We start from the raw sequence: 7,455 nt of genomic DNA, 5'->3' as shown, positions 1-7,455 counted from the left end.
AAAATATATCCTCTTAATTACTAGTACCATGAGACAGTTTATGGGAAAATTATTACTTTTTTTTTGTCAAAGAGTTTTGGGTGGGAGACATTGTATACTGTATCTCCATTTGGATAATAACAAGATAAAATATTAATAAAAATTGCAACACATAGTAAAGAAAACTTTAAAGTTCTTTATTTCAAATGAATTTCAGAAAATTGATTGAATTCAAACACCTTATTTTACAAGGGAGTATAACAAAAAAGAACCAAGCATTTATATACCTTAATGAGAACTAGATAAGTCAATTAACCTACTATTGACAATTGTATTGATTTAATCCAGGGGTCACAAACTTGTTCATGGCCCAAACCGGGCCCACTGCGTGTTTTTATAAATAAAATGTGATGGGAGAACAGTCGCGCTCATTCATTTACATACTGTCTACGGCTCATTTCTCACTGTAACAGCAGAGCTGAGTAGTCGCAACAGACACCGTGTAGCCCACGAAGACTAAAATATTTACTGTTGAGCTTTTTAGGGAAAAAAATCATTTCTTGACTCCTGATTTAGTTCACCAGGAGCATCATATAACCTAAATATGAGTCAGAATCCCAAGTACCCCAGTGTATCACAGGCCTACTTATAGGAGAAAACCAATTTGATATGAAATTGAATTAAGCTCAGAAAAACCTTTTGGAAAAATAATTATTCTTATCTCAACCTAAGTGGTTTTTTTCACGAAACTTATTGGTGAGGAATTGAGCTGAATAATATCTAAGATATTGCAACTGGGTTTTGCCTCTTACTGGAAAACCACTAAACTCCAATGATGTGTCATGTTAAGCATTGTTGGTACGGAGATGAGCAGAGCATAGTACCAGCTTTTAGCTAGCTCACTGTCCAGCAGACAGACAAAAAAGAGATCCATCAATTACTATATGGTGACAACACCTCAAATCATGTTCACATAACTCTATCAAAGAGAGAGATACACCACATCATCTAGTCTTTTTTCCCCTTTTATTGCAACTATTGCCTGTCACATGTATGTCAGATACTATTCCACTTACCTTATATATGTTAATTCATATAATCATCATGACAACTGTAAATACAGTACTTTGCAGTTTGAGGAGACTTAGATTAAAGGGAGAAAAAAAAAAAAGATTTTACTCAGTACAGAATGTGCCAAGGCACAGTACAAGAGAGGTGCTGAAACAGAGGAAGTGTTTTGCATATTAACTATTTCATGTAGGTGAACTCCTATCTTTTGTACCAAATGCAGTTATCAAGAAGGATGGGACACAGGAGTGTATGGATCAATTTGGAAGGGCATCTTGTCTAGAAGACTGTATCACAATCAGAAGAAGAATGAAAAAAAATTCAAGTGCCAGATGGCACATATTGGAGATAAATTCACATTTGATCTTAGCCAGAAGGCTGAGAAGTGATGAAGAAAGATAAATCCAGAGACAATGCTTAATATTGTTGTCTTGGTTTAGTCCAGTTTAGTTTTTTGGCATTGGACGTGCTGAGATCATATTGTGAAATTTCTGAGTGGCTCCATGATGGTTTGAATTACTTTGCAAAACTCCTTTTCATGTCTGATTCACTCAAACTACACGTTTGTGTACAAGCAGGCATTATTAAAAATAGTTTAAATAAAATAATGTCTTAAGAAATTATATTTTATACACATGGTATTATATGGATAGATTGGCAGTGATAAAATGATCTAAAAGGTTATCTTAGTCCAGTATATTAATGGACTCAGAGAAGTTGTGCAGTTTTAAAATACTACACAGCTAATTCCATTATTATAATTTCCAAAACATTGGGAAAACCTTGTACTGGAGATTACTGACTTATAATAATTACAATTTTTTACTGAAAAATTATTTCTATATTTAAAATGTGACTTTGGGGCACCTGGGTGGCTCCAATGATTAAGTGTCCAACTCGTAGTTTTGGCTCAGGGTTGTGAGATCAAACCCCGTGTTGAGCTCCGCACTCAGCATGGAGTCTGCTTGAGAGTCTTTCCTCTCCTTCTCCCTCCCCCACTGGCCCTCCCAACTTGTGTATGTGGGCACATGCACTCTGTCTCTCTTTCAAATAAAGTCTTAAAAAAATAAAATGTGACTTCTATCTTAATAAACTATATCTAGTTTTATAGCTAGTATTTTTTAATAGCATTCTATAGATATTTCTTTAAAAAAAAAGATTTTACTTATTTATTTGCATGAGAGAGAGAGAGTGAGAGAGAGCAAGAGTGAAAGAGAGCCTACCCGACGTGGGGCTCGGTCCTGGGAAACTGAGATCATGACCTGAGCTGAAGGCAGACCCTTAACCAACTGAGCCACCCAAGTGTTAGAAGACACTTCTGATACTGCCAATGAAGTATATTTTCAGGACATTATAGTGTATTTGTTGCAAGTTTCACTGTTATATTTTTTGGGATAAGACTTAATTAAAAAATGCCATTGGAAAATAATCCAGCTTGTTAAAAATCTTAAAAGATAGAGTCAACAGACATAGAGATAAATGTTTAATTTTGGAAAGCAATCTCTCAAATGTATAAATATGAAATAAGAATGAGTGCCAGTTATAAGCATAAGCAAACACATCTAGTTACCATAGTAAAAACAAGTCTGGCAAAATTTTTTGTTGTTAGGAAAGTAATCAAATAATGGAATCAAAAATATTTGCATGGTATGTGGAAAACCAGACACAATCTTTCTCTTGTACTTTGGATTAAGTACAAATGGACGAATAATGTCCAATTCTGAACTCCAAAGTTAATGAAAGAAAAGATTCACGAGATAGGCTGGAATGGATACGTAGCTTACCCAATAGGCTATGTGGGAATATATTTGCAAGAAAGCCAGGTTAAATAAGAGTGTATGGTAATATTTATTTTAGTGTTTATATACTGTAAACCTTGAGAGTAAATGAGAGAGTTAACCTGCACCCTGAGGAAAATAAATTCAATGAAGCAAATAGTAAACACTGGATTATTTAGTAACATTAGTAAAAAGAAACATGGGATTAGTAAGAAGATTAACTTTCCCAACTTCTGTGTTGAATAACTAGGATTGGCCCTACCTGTCTGGGATAACATTTAGCCTGGAGAATCTGTGATTTTAGGATGGATAGAGACATGATGAATACCAATGTAGCAAACGTAGTGATAAACCAAGACATCTGTCATTAGAAAGATCATCTCAGACCTAAACTTTGTCAATAGGTTGTGCTTTTTCTGGGGCGGGGGGGATATAATCTTCATCTTCCATTGTTTGGTGGCCAAAACAAGTATTATAGAACCAGATTGTCTGAGTTTAAATCCAACTCTACATTTTATGAATTCTGTTACCTTGGGAGAGTCAATTAATCTTTCTGTACCTAACTTTTAATAATTTTTAAAATGGGAATAATGATTAAACCTGTTTTATGATATATTCTAACATCAACTTTTAGATTTCAAAGAAGACAGACGCAGATAAAGCCTTATAAGTAAAATATTTCTATTGGTATATACATAATAGATACCCCGTCAACGTTTGTTTTTACAAACTGAACTGATAATATTTTTTAAAAAGCAAGGTTATTTTCCCAAACAGCATTCCAAAACTTTAGTGCTCCTTATATATTTATAAAATGCCCCCTGGTTATATTAATATTAAAACCCAGAAGATAGGGACAACTGGGTAGCTCGGTCAATTAAGCCTCTGCTGTCTGCTCAGGTCATGATCCCAGGGATCCAGTCCAGCATCCGGTCCCTTGCTCAGCAGGAAGACTGCTCTCCTTCTACCTGCTGATTACCCCCCCTTGTGTACTCTCTCTCTCTCTCTCTCTCTGACAAATAACAAATAAAATTAAAAAAAAAAAAGCTAGATATTCTTAATGAAAGTATAGACAAGAGTATGTATGATAGGCACTTTCAAAATACATGGACTCCTCCAACTTCTTATGATACCATTATTGCATTAAAATTTGGGGGAAAGGTGAAGAGGGTCTTGAATCTGAATCTTGAACCAGCAACTTATTGCCACATATATATTGTGGAATAAATAGCAAGAAAATGTGTCTTCTGTTCATATCTAGGTAATTTTCCCAATTTTTTGTCTCTTCTACAAAGAACAAATAGGATTAAAAAGTATATAATGTTGGGGACACTTTTGAACCTTTTAAGGTAAAACTTAAGAAGGAGCCTGATCATACTCTTCCAGACTTTCTTTCCATGGAGTACCTTAAAGAGCAAGGCTACCTTCGAAAGCAAGGGTTTACCTTACCTCATTTATCATTTTAAAACTAATAATGAAATTGGAAAAAAAATAAATCTAAAAACAGAAGTAATAACATACCTCTTCTTAGCGCTACCTAAATTTTCTTCTCTTCTTTCTCAGAGAGTCAGCTGCCAAGACTGATGTCCCTGTTGCTTACTCTTGGTTATAAAACTGGACTTACCTGATTTAAAAAACCCAATAGCTTCTCATTGAGGGAAATCCTGCTTGCAGGAATAAAATTCAAGCAGTCTGGATGCCCAAGCCTGTTAAATGAATGGTGTAACCGAAAAATTGGTGAATGATTCACTTAAATTCATAGTAATCCTTCAAATATATTCTAAAATTATTTGAAACTGGTGGACAAGCATACAGGTAACTAGGGTGCTCAGAGGTGTTACGGGAAATCAAAATGGCTTAAACACCCTGTCACCAAGTGAGAATGGCACTTTACCCCTTGAAAGACATGGAATTATGATTTAGAGCTGGATAACTTCTTGGGATTTCAGCACGAGTGAGGCTTGTCCCTAGCTGCTACTGGACTACTCTCTCAAAAAATATTTTACTGTTCCATAAACTAAAAAATTATTAAGCTTTTACTTACATTAAGACAAGTCATATGCAGACTTTTTGCCTGCCATTGTGTTTCTTTCAGTTATATCACCATAATTGATTTTGCAAAGCCACCATGTTTCTAAGATAGAAGGAAGAGAGGAAAAAAAGTAAAGCTACTAAAATTGGTCATTTGGACTCTAGATGGAATATTTATGTCATAAGATGCAAACCATGCATGCCCTTGCTGTTAATGTGCTCCCATCTCCTCCTTAGCCTCCAAATTCCCTGAATCAGTGCAACCAACCCATCTGGGGTCAACTAGGAGACTCCCATCAATTGTTTCTTTCTTCCTTTTTTTGCCCTAGCAAACTCCTATACCTAAAACTAAGATACACATTAACACATTCACACTTCTACAAAGTCAGGCTCATTATTGAGTTCACAGTTGCAGCAATTAACATGAAGTACATGCTAAAGGAGTGTGGAATTTCTTTGATCCTAACTTACCCATGCTATTTATTACTAAATATCTTGGAAAGCAGTCAAGAAAGCTTTTGCCATGTTAAAATATTGCCCCAAAAGTTAGTAAATATAATGAATAAAAGCCAGTTAAAGTGTTGTATTTGTCCAAGTAACTGACGGATGAAGCATATCTTATTTTTATTTCTTAGCCAAATAAATGATGTGATAAAAGCAACCATTGGCCAAGAACAAATCACTTCCTCCTATTATGTTTGGTCATCTCGCTTTGTGATGAACTGGTAATTTTTCATATATTTTTGGGCTAGGTACTTTTATAGTGTGAAAATATGAATAATTAGTTTTTACAGTTTCCCTTCATTTTCTACTTTCCTAAGAATGTCCATTTAACTGTGTCTGAGTCCAAGTTCATGTACAGACAGCAGTATGAGAATTCTGTATTTCTCCGTTCCTCGTGAATTTCTACAAAAACCTTCAAGGAGGTTCAGTTTGTCTATGTCACATCCATGACTCATTCAGCCCTGATCTTTCAGGATTGCTCTTTTTATTGCAGACTTTCTGACTCAAAGATAATTCAGTTTACAGTGTTGATTCTGACAGAAGAAAACATGAATTATTTCTTTAGTTTCATAAAAACAACACCTCTGGAGAATGGGATAAAACACATAAATATATTACACTCAGGACATTTTAAAACCTTAGGAATTAGAGGTTTTATGACTATGTCAGGTAAAAAAATGGTATTAAAATATTTTCTAGCCCTTTACAGTATTTTTAGTTTAAAATAAAAAGTGCCTTTGCAAACAGCAATACAAAATGAAATGATAACCTTTTAAGAAAGAAATTTGTCAGTAGCACCAAGAGAATTAGGAAAGAACAACCCTCATAATTAAATAATTCTACTTCTGGAAATAGAACCTAAGAAAACACAACCCCCCCCAACAAACACACACACGCACACACACACACACACACGTGCACGCACACACACACATACATACACACACCTCTTGCATTCTAATAAAGATAGTATTATTAGCACATAAAGTCTCTGGAGCTCCAAATAACCCGTAGCAATGATGAGTAAATATTAAAGTATAATAAAATTCATGACCATGCTCAAAGGATGACAAACTTCTCTATAGTCCAACAGTGGGAAACAATCTTCACAGTATTATGTGGGGGGGAGTAATCTCATGAGGCTTAGGATTTTCAGCAGGAATTTTGGGGCAGTATGATTCCAGTATGGTAACTTGAACCAAATTTCCCATTACTTCACTGATGATTAAGTGAGGCCCATCATGTTATATCAGGATCTGGAGCAGTTTCCTGTACTCCCTTAAAGTACAGAGACAAACTCTGACAGCTTCCCAGAATTGCCACTTTTATAAGATATGTCACTATGGAAGAAAGAAATAAGAAAAGACCATAAGTTAGGATTTTCACCAAGGTATTCACTGGTTCAGTGAAAAGATCTGACATTAATCATATGACCTAAGAGCAGAAACCTTCACTCTCATAAAGTACAAGAACTGGGGTGAAGTGGCAGTTGGCTGTAGTGGCCATAACTAGGGATACACACACACATACACACACACACAGAATGAAAGGGAGAAGGAGGGATGGAGGAAGGAGGGGGAGGGAAGGAAAAAGACAGAGATCCTCACATTCAAGATAATTATACAACAAAGCCTTTTTTAAAGATTTATTTATTTAAAAAAGATTTATTTATTTTAGAAAGAAAGAGTGAGAGTGAGCAAGTAGGGGGAGGGGTGGAGGGAGAGACTCTTCAAGCAGACTTTCTACTAAGTATGGAGTCTGTTGTGGGGCTCAATCCCACAACCTCTGAGATCATGACCTGAGCTGAAACCAAGAGTCCAATGCTTAACCAGGAGCCACACAGGCACCCCAGAGCCCAGAGCCTTTTTTTTTTTTCCAAAGAACTTAAATTGACAATAATTGGATCTTCATTAGTAGATTCTTTATCTCAAAATAAGTGTTAAGTGATAGATCTCTCTAAAAACAATTTTTTTTAAGATTTCATTTATTATTATTCATTTATTTATTTGAGAAAGAGAGAGTGTGTTTATGTGCAAGTGGGTTTGGGGGGAGGGGCAGAGGGAGAGGGATAAATGGTCTCCTGCTGAGCAGGAAG

The sequence above is a fragment of the Lontra canadensis genome, unplaced genomic scaffold, assembly GCF_010015895.1.
Source record: "Lontra canadensis isolate GAN:19392208 unplaced genomic scaffold, GSC_riverotter_1.0 scaffold22, whole genome shotgun sequence".
Taxonomy (NCBI): domain Eukaryota; kingdom Metazoa; phylum Chordata; class Mammalia; order Carnivora; family Mustelidae; genus Lontra; species Lontra canadensis.
The sequence above is the reverse complement of the archived record's forward strand: the minus strand, read 5'-3'. Positions refer to the sequence as shown.